Below are 12679 nucleotides of genomic sequence, written 5' to 3'. Positions count from 1 at the left end.
CCATTAACCAACTAAAATTTTAACCGATTCACATTGGTTACCAAAATTCATTAATCGATTGCAATGATTATGGTTTGGTTTTAGCCTATAACCGAACGAAACTGACCCATACACACCCCTAGAAAATATAGCATATACATGAATTTTAATTAATTATTTTTTGAAGCAACATATATAATATATGATCGATAACATGTATACAATATAATTTACATTAACGATTCAACCACAACATGCAGCAATTGTATTAAAAGAATACTATAACCAAAAAAATATAAAAAAAGAATTAACATATAACAAACATATAAATTAAAAGCTCTACCATAATAAAATAATTCAAAAAAACGGTCAAAATACTTCAAACCAACACAAAAATCTTTAAGCTTGTTTTCTTTTTCAATTGTATGTGATTTATATGGTTATCTACATAAAAGATTGACCTTTTATAGTAATATTTTCATTAAATTCATATTAAACATAATATATATGTTATAAAACTTTTGAGTGTTTAAGTCATTATTAAGAAAAATTTTGAGTGGTATTAAATAAAATAGGTGGTTTCAAATGAATATTGCACTAAGATGTTATAAAATATTATAATTATTTTAAATATACCATAAGACACACACACACACACACACACACACACATATATATATATATATATATATATATATATATATATATATATATATATATATATATATATATATATAGGTGAGGTTCAATAGAGAACCATAATTAACCAAGGAACCAATCGTGAGCGTCGGAAATCATAACGATCAATGGCCAAGAAATAGATGTACACTTTTACATTGGACGCACACACACCGGATTATACCATAAAATCCACCCTTTACAAAAAAAACCACCACAATGAGAATTTGAACTGTTCGAGATTTTTCATAATAGTAATTCAGATTCACAATGAGAATCTGAACTGTTCGAGATTTTTCATATTGTGAATGTTAAAAATTAAAATATTTACAGTTTAGATTCACAGTGTGAATCTACACTGTTCAAGGTTTTTTTTTTTTTTTTTTTTTTTTTTTTTTTTTTAAATCGGTGTTGATGTTTATTAATAGAGTACAAAAAATTAATATTTTTGGTATAATTAGTTTTTTTTTTATAAAAATAAACTTAAATATTGAAAAAACTAAGAAAATTAAGTGAGTTTTTTTCGAAAAAAAAAAGTTCGTTTTTTATATATCATCATGGATCTCTATGGAAAGAGGACGAAAAATCGTGAACAACGGTATATTCGGTTTTTTTTTTCGATAAAAAACTTGGCCTAAAAAAAATTTTAAATGAAAAAAAGGAAGTGAGTTTTATTATAATCCGGTACATGTGCGACCTTTATAAAATTTTACAACCTTTCCTTTTGCCGTTGATCGCTTTAAATTCCAACGCTTTGGATTGGTTCATTGGTTCCTTGATTAATAATGGTTCTCTATTGAACTTTTCCATATATATATATATATATATATATATATATATATATATATATATATATATATATATAGAGAGAGAGAGAGAGAGTTGTTAGTCATGGGGTGGATGATGTTGTTGGTGGTGTTCGGTTGTGATCAATTATGTGTATTTAATCTTCATAACCATTTGTCCAGAGAAATATCGAACAAATTATAAGAATTTAAAAATAATAAAAATCAGTAAAAACAATTTAAATGTAACTAAAACTCCACATAGATATTGTTGTTGGCTAAATCCGATACACCAAAATGCTTATAAAATAGCCAAGTCAGCATTTTAACGAGGCTACCCCTTCAATCTTGCATAGATGACTTTTTTAACATAGAATTTAAAAGTTTAAGGAGGTAGACTACACAAAAAAAATGAGCAAGGACCAAACAACTAAAAACTCTATAGTTGGTTGGGTCAAGATCATTTTAACCTAAATCATAACAACTAAAATGTTACAAAGCAAGATCACAACAATGGAAGAATAACGAATTTGGTTAATAATATGTTTACACTTTATAGTTTGTAAACTCTATATTACACCAGAAATACCATTTGCATGCCCTTTTGATGGTGGTATAACAGTGTGTAGATTTTTTATCATCTTATTGAGTTTTTTTAATTTATCTTCATTACCCATCTCTAAATGTCTCTCTAAAACACGAAAACAAGTCTTGCTTAAATGCCTCCCTCTTTCAAGAATCTGTAAAGAGCATTCAAAAGCTTCTTCTACTCTTCCATGAGAACACAAGCTTCTCACAAGAACATCAACAGCATGACTATGTGGACAATAGCCTTTATCAATTAAGTACCTCCAAAAACCCATGGCATCATCAACTTCATGATTTTTGCAGAAAAGTTTCATTAACATTACAACCGTTTCTGATTTGGGGACAAAGTTTCTACTGATCATCTTGTGATAAAGCTCTAGAACACCATCGATTCCAGTTGACTTCATCAATCCTGAGAACATTGTATGAAATGTAATGTTGTCATGAAGAAGATTATTAGCTTCCATTTCATCCATCAATTTAGTTGCAGAGTCGATGTCACGTGATCTGATGAAAGCATTCATTAAGGCGTTGTAGACACCAGAATCTGGGAGTAGGTTTCTCTTAGGTATTTCATCGAACAGTTGTTGTGCATAGGTTGTGTTGTGAGCAATTCCTGCTCCATGGATCAAAGTGGTTAGTGTCTTTAACGTGGGCAAGCAGTTTGCCTGTTCCATTTCTTCAACAAGTTTTAACCCATCTAGAAAACGACCTCTTTTGCAGTAAGAATCAATTCTGATGTTGTAAGTTACAATGTTGGGCTTGAAACCTCTTCGAATCATCTCATGGTAGAAAAGCTCTACAGAAGTGACATCACCAGATTCTTTAAATCCAAGAAGCAAAATATTCATTGTTTTGGTGGTGGGGGAGAATCGGGAATATAGCTTGTTGAATACTGACTTCGCTTCCTTCATTTGCCTCTGTGTGCAGAATGCTCGAAGGAGAAGATTGAATTCATCTGTACCAAATTGCTTGTGATCGGAAAGTTTATCTTCCATTTTCTGAAACGCTTCAAGGGTTTCTTCAAAAGATTGAAACTTTGCAATTCTTGATAACATGATGCTCATGGATTTGAGGGTAAGCAAGGAAGGGTGTGTTTTATGAATTTCTTCTATCAACTCCCACGCCTTGTTGAAATTCCCCATTCGAGTTAATATATGAAGTGTTTTTTCAAATGCATCTGAAGTGGGACAGAATTGGGAAAATTGGAGGGAGAATTTGAAGAATTCAAAGGCTTTAAGGCCATTAGAGTGCGATGCAAAGAGATGGCCAAGAACATTTTCCACAAAGGAAGTTGAAATGGTGGTTGAAGGGATAATTTGGGAAAGTTTTGGATGAATGGGTTGATCGAGAAAAGGATGGTCGTTGATTATTTTAGTAATTCTCTTGATTTCAAACTCCAAATCTGAAGAATAGAACCGGAAACCAATGGTGGCTGCTACTGTTGGCTGTTGAAGAAGTGGAACTTGAAGAAGTTGATTGCATCTTCCTAGGAAGAGCATAATCTTAAACAAATTAAGAAACAATATCAGTTTCTATAGGTAGCATATACACGATGAGTTCATCTATTTTCAACAATCTAGTAAAGGACAACAGGAACCCAAATGATATAGCCTCAAAAGATAGTCGAAAGAAGTTGCCAAAAACCTTAAATTAAGGCAAAAAAAATTCTGTTGAAACGTTCATATATTAACGAAATAAATACAACTTCAGTGTAGTATAGACGAGGGTAGGAAGGATGAAGGACCATATGACCTATCTATGCGATGGGTTTTCTTGAAGCTATCTTAAAACAACCGCTTAAGAAATATGAGGAAAATTAACAAACACCTGGCGTGCATGTTCCAAAACAGCGGCTAAAGAAAATATAATAAACAGCTTTTATGCTTTATTAAAGTCCAACATTTAAATACAGAAGAAACCCTTATATTTGTATTCTGATTGTATCAAAGTAATTTACATGCCGACATTCGTAGACATGGCCATGGGTTTTTCTATTTCTAATTTGAAGTAAGGTCACTCCTTTATACAGTTGGACCTCTATATATCTATTACAAAATAATCTAATCAAACAACAAAATGTAGGCACGAGATAAAACAACAAACAGGTGGTGAGCAAAAGAGGAATATGCAAGGAAGAAACAAAACAACAAACAGAAGAAACCATAAACCATTTACAGGGGAGAAAAGATATATGAAAACAAAAACGAAGGCAGACACGTTACCTGAAATGGTTTGCTGTTGTCAATGATCGGTCGATGTATATGGATTGTTGAAAGTAATGGAATGGAACCAAGTCTTGACTGTAGAAAAGAGGTCCAAATCCTATCCTAATAAATAAGTACATTGAATGCCACGTGTCATTCTCTCAGCACCACCTGATCGAATTTTCCTGCCTTTTTCATTAAAGTGAAACACCCAAATTGCCCTTTCCTTCCGTTTAATTTCCTCTCTTCACAGCTCCTGCATTAATTTGAAAACTTCCTATTATATCCTTTGACCGAAACAATAACTCCCTTTAAATAAGGTGATCGGATCCCATTTTAAAATTCAAAAAATTTTATACTCTTTTGATCAATATATATTCACAACTTATACTTGTCTATTTACTTCTGCATGTATATCAAACAAGGAAAGTCATTAATCGACATTTACTCTAAATAACGTAATTAATTATTTCCAACCGATCACAACCTTATTTAACGTAATAATAGGAATTTTATAAAGATTTTATCGATTTTCTTGGTTAAATATTCTCACCTTTCTCGATTTCTTCTTCACACTTCCATTCTTTCACAGGTCCATTGCAAGAGCAGAAGAAAAAAAAAACATTCTAATCGGCATCCCTTCAATACCTGTAAGTCAAAAATCTTGAATTGATTTACGGCAAATCGTTAAACACTATACATTTAACTAAGAAAATTCTTACATACATTAATCAGTAGATAATAAAATAACATTCAAATCTAAGATTGTTATTCGTATCATACCTTAGAAGAAGAATCGTCCACTAATTCAATATTTTTGTATTTCTAAGTGCTACATCGATTTTTCCTCTGAATCTCAACTCACGACCTCTGCATAAAGAAAGATCGGGTTAATAATCTCTACATCTATTTTTCATATGCATATCATCGATATCTCCATCTGTTTACTCACACACACATTCAATCATATGCAATTAATAATAATATATGATTGACATCCAGTTCAGTTTATATTTTTTCAGTTTTTATTGTGGTTTTGTATTTCCACTTTTTACCATCTACTGTGATTTGATCTTTTACTCTTCATGCTTTCTAACCAAACTACCAACCTACTTTTCTATTATGTACCATTCATTATCACAAATTATCATTCTATGGCAATGACTTATTTGATCCAAAACCGGTGCAAGATGGTAGTTGTAATTTTCTATAAAAACATATTTCTATTACATTTTTACTTTTACTTTACAATATTACTGAACTTACTGACCATAAACATACTCAATGTGGTGTAACAAAACAATATGTAGTCTGAAAACAGTAAGTGTAACAAAACGATTAAACGAAAACAGTCTCTGTGAAGGAATGCAAACATGTTTCATCATCCATTGGGTTGTTGTTAACAAGTATCCATTTTTACTAATACTTCCATGATCAATTTTACCATTATTTTCGTAATCGGTTCAAATTTCCAAGACATAGAGTTGAAGGAGTTGCAATAATAAGTTGAATCAGTTCTAATACTAAGTTACAGTTTACACCTATAAATCTTTTTAAAAAAATGTTTTAAAAGGACTTTTCTCACAAAAATGTATTTCCCTGTTATGATTTTGCTGCAATCGGAGACCACTAACCATCTATATTTCCTTTAAGCTTTAGGTATGTTTCAAAAACGATGATCTGGCAGAGGAAAAGAAGTAAATTTACAGGTTGTTGTTGTTGTCTGAGCCGAAAGAGACATAATTAAAACCTTGAAATTGGTTATATATTTGGTATGCAAATCGAGAGAGAGGAAAAATCGAGAAACAAGAATGAAGAAACATACCTTTTTGGTTGTTGTTGCGAGAGTGAGGGTCGAGTGAGGCGGTGACCGGTGGGTCTGTTTTTGCTGATTTGTGAGGCCGTTGGTGTGGCTATTTTTGCTTATCAGTTTTCACGGTGGTGAGTGGCGGAACACCGGTGGTGGTCATCCTTTGATTAGCGAATTAGGTGGTCTCTGTTTGCATCCTGCGAGATGGACTGATGGGGAATGGTCGAGTAGGTGTTGAGTGTTCGTCGATTAGGTTATGATTTGTTATTGTATTTGAGTGTTCAACGGGTCCGTTTGATAAGGGTCGGATCCTGATCAGTTTTAGTGGATGGGTGGTTTTATGGTTGGTTTTGGTCAATACACCGAAACTGAATCCAACTTTTCGATTTTTACAAATTCGAAATCCAAAGTCCAAACCGACGGTATGTGACTTTATCTGTGTGTGTGTAAACAATTGAGTTATTAGCAAGAAACTTTTTTTAGTTGTTTTTTTAATTTTAAACCTATAGTAAATAGCAATGTACATTATTTTTTTCTTTTTTATTTCCTTTATCCTTTTCTAATTCTTTCTTAAACATGATAACATGTTTGTTAACATATGCAAATCAAGGGCATTTTAGTAACTTTACTTTACTGCGGCTTCATATTACCTTTGCTTCATATTAACTTTGTATGGGTTAAAATTACCAAATTGACCAAAAAGTGAAAAATTGTTAAAAAAAGTTAAAAAAATTGTATTTTCTTTTATGTTTGTTAAATGTTATTCTTGACTAATTTGTGTCTGTTTGCATGCATGCTTCACACTTTATGCATTCATGCTATTAAATTTTAATTTTATTTTATAAACCTATATACATTAGTTAATTTATTAACTTTCAATCTCCATTTATTTATTTTATTGTATAATTATTTTTTAAATTCTATTTAAAATTATCACCCGTGGATTCCACGGGTTATAACCTAGTGTCCAATAGAAAAAAGCAAAGCAACATTGTGTAGAGATATGTGCAACTTAAAAGAAATGAACGTACTGTTGAAAAAATAAAAAAAATATTAATACTTAAAAACCTTAATCATTAGATTTGCAAACGATTATTAATTAAGAATGTTGGATGTTTTCATTTAGGCTAATATTTAAAAATCTAAAATTTTTGTAAGAAACAAAACTGTGATGAAGTTAAATTAATATATAAGGTTTTTCTTTTTTTGAGATTTACTTCGAGTTTTATTATTATTGTTAGAATTTCTTAAATTCTTGAGTAATATTCGGAAATATTGTTTGAATATTTTGCGTAAACACACAGTAACACACAACCAAAACAGAAAATTTAATCGCCTTTAACTGCATAATAATAGTTTAAAATCCAAAACATAAATCCAAGAAATGACCTTTAATGTGGGCCTGGACTTATTAAAGGGACTTATTAAAGAGTATTCTATTAATTGTAGCAATGTACTTATAGTTCCTTGCGTGAAGCTCTTTTTTGAACTAAAAAATGCTAAATTGATTCAAAGTACAATGCTTAAATTAGTATTTGTTTTTAGAATACCTATGTTTTCTAAAATACCCTTGAAAGGAAAAAAAAATAAAAAAAAAAAAGAAAAAAGAAAAAAAGAACATAGCAGACGCAAGACAAATAAATGTTGTATTTAAAAGGATAATGTATTTATAGAGTTTTATTGGACTTTAGAAAGTGAACCTCTAATCTTTAATACACGTAGGATCCAAAAACTAATATGATTTACTAAACGTGCGTTGTTATTAATCGCATTTTACCATATATTAAATTATCATAAATTACAAATCTAAATTATGATACCGTTCTTGTAACTCTTTATGTTTGTATTGTATAAGATTTTCATAAATGCAAATAAAAGGAAAAAAAACTACTTTTATTTATTGTCATAACATTTAGACATACACACATCAACACACATGCACACACTATTTATCTCTCATAGATAGACAACATAAACTCATAGTTTCTAAAAACCAAATAAAACAAACTAGCCCAAGTTATGTCCATTATAACATTGTACTTAAAAAGTACATTGGTATAACTGATTTTTTTTACCATTTAACAACCACATAGATAATAAAAAAACAACATTACACGAAAATGACCCCTGATATACAGATTGAAACTTGAATAAGAATACTCGTTAAGATATTAATAAATCATATTTAAGTATGCTATTGACGAACCCTCTGCATACCATACCCGAAATAGGAAACAACATTTTTATATATTTATGATGAATTGTGTATTAATTATAATTGATAAAAAATAAATACCAGTACATGGAATCATGGCAAAAACCAACTAATACGTAGGACATCTTTCTACACCAATTTACATTTTTGTCTACATTTTGCTCCACTTTATTTACATGTGCTCATCACAAGACGGACATGGGGAAATTGATAATACGGTGGCATATTTTGATAATATCTAATAACAATTAGCATACAGGTAAGGAAAATACCTTTAGTACAGGCTTTTATCCAAAAAAATCTCCTCCTCAGTAACGTGTCCATCATCCATCTATTTTGAAAGAGAATATATTAAACTACAATTAACATCCAATACACACTAATGGTAACGTCCCAAAAATTTCATTTTTTAAATTTATAAAACGGTAATCCAAAACATTGTCATACAACCAAGAAAGACCAAAGTGTATCACTACATCCAGGGCCGGTCCATTGTTTTTTACTACCCGGGGCAAAATAAGAATTTTATGCCCTTATATATATACTATACGATAAAGAAAACGTATCTATAAAATATTTATAAAATAAAAAATACAATAAATTTTATAATCAAACAAATAATACTAGCAAAACCCTACAAAAATCACCTAAAATGGTGTCTTTGTGTATTTTTTTGAAGCTAAAACATCTCTTATTTTTACAATAATCATATTTTGTAAAAAATAACTTTCATTACTTAAAATTGCTAATATATTCAATCTTTTCTTAAGTCATGATACTTCGAATATACAATTTCAAGAGCTTCAATTTTGAAAAACTTCTTTCCACGGAAGCAACCTTTAACCCTACAATCAACAATATCATATACAACCAACACATTAGTGAACATATCTATTATTCTTGCATACTACTCTTCTTCTTCTTATCTTTTTGTTTTCTATTTTTAGAAGCACCTGATGGTTGTTTTCGGAGAACCATATTTAACACTCAACAAATCTAATTATAAAATATAAGCAACGAAAGATAAAACCTGTCTAAAGTTTATGTTTTTCCACTTTCAAGATGTCAAGAGATCTGAAAAATAAACCACATAATACAAAATAAGAATCTATTTCTCAAAACTATTATATTATAACAACAAAACAAATTTATACCTTTTTGCTCCTCTCTAAAAGTCAGATAGTCAAAAAAACAGAAATCAAAAATAAGAAATCATAAGTTCAATAAATAATTAAACGTCTTTATGCTTCCTGATTCACATCAAAAAACAAGAACACAAAAGTTTAGAGAAGAGAAATTAAAAAAAATGATGAGAAGGCATAGATTTTGATTCAAACATAGGAGAAATTTTGTAACACTCATAAAAATTTGCACAAATTTAAAACATTTTAATTCATTCAAAAGCCATTAAGTTATTACAACTTGTTTTCAAAAGAGTTTAAACATCAGAGTATCCCCAGAACCAAATCACAAAATCATGAAGTATGAGGAGCGGTACGATCACGCCTTCGCCTTGCCACGATCTCCTGAAGTACCTGAAACCAAAACACTACAATTGTAAGCCCGAAAGCTTAGTGAGTTACCCCCAAAATACCAACCGCATATAACCATACTCATATCTTCCAGTTACCTACCTTCAACTATCTTCCAGTTACCTACCCCCAAAATACCAACCGCATGAAATTGCTAAATCGTCATTTACCTACCTTCAACTATTTTATAACTCGGATTACAGCATCCCTCTTCCAGTTATAAATAGGTTGTTGGATCCTAGCCTTAATATTTCATATTGGGTGTTATATTAAGGACTTTAGATTAACTATCTTGAATATCTCCCAAAAGATGTCGAGTTCAGACATCTATGATCTTCCCAAATCTCTTGGAACTTTACTTCCTCAACCTCCTCCAATTATTCTCCCTAACCCACAAGTTCAAGGTCACTCAAGCCCTAATGGCAAGCAAGGTCTATGTGTGATCACATCTTAGAGATGAAGTCACATATTGACAAGCCGGGAGAGTTGGGTTTCAAAGTCTTGAGAAAGTTGGATGTTCAATCACTTTCTAAGTCACATAGTGAGTTCCTTTGGAACTACTATGATACAGACTATGACATGAACCTTAATGATCATATCTATTTGCTTGGTGCTGCTGAATCAGCAATGATTTGGAACGATAGTGAAGCAAATTTGATTAGAAGATCAACTTCCCAAAAACTTTATGGACAGTGACAATGGTGACACTGGAAATCCAGAAAAAGCAATCTCTTCCCAATGGAAAGGGATTGACCATAGTCAACCCGGTTGACCAAATGGTAAAGAGAAAGGCTAATTCTGAGATAGTCCCATTACCAAAGGGTCCATATGTTTATTTTGCCAAAGGAAGGGGCGTTGATTGCAAAGCTGCCAAATTTACCTAAGGATGTTAAAGTCAATAAGTTTGACTCTACATCAGGTAGAGCCCATTATCTAACTCTGTTAAGTTCTATTCTGAGATCCTCATTACATGATGTGACTGGGTCACATGTTTATGTTTTAAGAATCAAAGAATAGAGAGAAATCTTAAAGGAAGTATATGCTGATTCTGATCGCGAAGGTGGATTTCGATCGCATCAGAATTTTGAGCAGTTGCTTAAGAAGTTATGATATATTGCTAAGGAATAGATAACAACAATTTTCCATGTGGATTGTAAGGATAAGTTTTTCTGCAAAGTTTTAAAATAAAAGAAAATTGTTTAATTTTATTTATTTGAAGTATCCTTACAATGGCATTTGTGGAAAATTGTTGCTTATATGATTCCACTGACAGCAATATTGGAAAATGGATTTGATTCTTTCATTTGTGGTAATGTCTAAATTTACCAAATCAGGAAAGTTCCTCATCGCCCAAGTTTCAATTGGACCGAAACTTGGAATCATGCAAGTTGAATAGTATGATGAATGAGAACTTTCAAGCATTGGGAAATCAAGACTAATTACTTGTTCACATGGATGTGTGAGTCAAGTGAAGGACTAAAGGGATCGAGTACACATTCTTGTGCACTGGTCATGTCCACCACAAAGCTCGTTAAGACTATTTGATTTACTAAAGTTTAGTAAATATGGTTATACTTACAAGTTTAAGTATAATTCTGAAACATTGGAAAAGTCTCAATGTATGGCAGAACGAATGGGAAGAATCAAATTTAGGCAGAAAGATAAAAGTTTCTCAAATCTAAAAAGATGGGAGAGTACTTTAGTATCATGTTTGTGATCATCTTAATGATTTAGAAATCATATCACAATTAGTCCTCTAAAGGTCATCTTAGTGCATTCTTATGACTAAGAAGAGGAGTCATGAATTGTTGAAATGGTTAGATCAGGAAGATGAGTCATACTTCGTTCCAAAACAATTCTTAGAGTCATACTCCAAGATTGTAACTTGAGTGACATATCTTAAAGAAAGGTTTAAAACACTTGTCAAATGTAAGAGTAAAAGTGTCCTACTCTTGTACATTTGAAATTGGCAAGTTGTGATGTTTTGGATAAAACAAAGACCAACTAAGGCCAATTGTGTGAAGTGTTTGTCTTGATAAAGAATCAGCACTATCTCTTGAATATTTGGCAAGATAGTCTTATATGTCAAGAGGATAGTGGGAGTCTTAAAGATCCTAAAAAGAATTTCAAGAACTAATCAAGAATAAAACCTGAGGTTCTTCACCAGCACACGACTTGAGGTTTATAACCTATCATGTTGACATATTCTGTGCCCATTCTAGTTAAAGTTGGCTTTGCATAGGAGTTCTGAAAGTTCTCAATTGGTTGCATAACAGCTTGGAAGCAATGGCAGGCCCTGTACTGCCAGGTGGCAAGAAGTTAAGATTGCATAAGTTCAGTCCATATGAGTTTGGATTTATCATTATCCTTGTCTTGTGACTATGGTTTTGACGATTCACATGGATAAGAACACATACACCATAAAATCTAAGGGTCATAAGGTTTCTCTCCGATTCATGAAAATGATGGTGAGGAAACACTTCCACCAAGTAGATTTGAAGCAGATGGCAAAAGGTCTAAACAATTGAGACTATGATTACGGCATCCCTTTTTCATAGTTCTGAAATTGTTTAGACACACATGTATGCTATCTAATGAAAGGTGTATGATTTTGATAAAGTTTTATCAAAGCATCTCGTATCAGAAATCTGAACTTTGGTAAGAAAGTCAATAAAGTATTGATTTCTAGAAGTCCAGCTGATTTCTGAGTACATGTCAAAGCTAGTGGGAGCATAAGTGTTATGCTAATAATCATCATGTTAGTGGGAGCATGATAATTATTGTTAGTGTTGCAAGTTAGCATTGTTAATTATAGAAAACAAAAGTTTCAATTCGTGAGGCTGCAGGAAATCTTGTGTTTAAAAATATAGAAAACAAAAGTTTCA

At 31.5% G+C, this 12679-nt stretch overlaps 1 pseudogene across 1 annotated transcript; it reads right to left on the bottom strand.

Moving 5' to 3' along the window:
• Positions 1 to 1947: 1947 nt before the first annotated feature.
• Positions 1948 to 6289, bottom strand: LOC145137450 (pentatricopeptide repeat-containing protein At3g61360 pseudogene; annotated as a pseudogene). Its single transcript, XR_013721076.1, has 5 exons — positions 6063 to 6289; positions 5021 to 5107; positions 4791 to 4885; positions 4256 to 4493; positions 1948 to 3535 (listed from the first exon to the last, which is right to left on the bottom strand). The product of XR_013721076.1 is annotated as a pentatricopeptide repeat-containing protein At3g61360 pseudogene (transcript).
• Positions 6290 to 12679: the final 6390 nt, after the last annotated feature.

Source organism: Lactuca virosa, chromosome 9 (genome assembly GCF_052849685.1).
Source record: "Lactuca virosa cultivar CGN04683 chromosome 9, Lactuca_virosa_CGN04683_v6, whole genome shotgun sequence".
NCBI lineage: Eukaryota > Viridiplantae > Streptophyta > Magnoliopsida > Asterales > Asteraceae > Lactuca > Lactuca virosa.
Note: the sequence above shows the minus strand (reverse complement) of the source record. Positions and strands in the feature narration are given on the sequence as shown.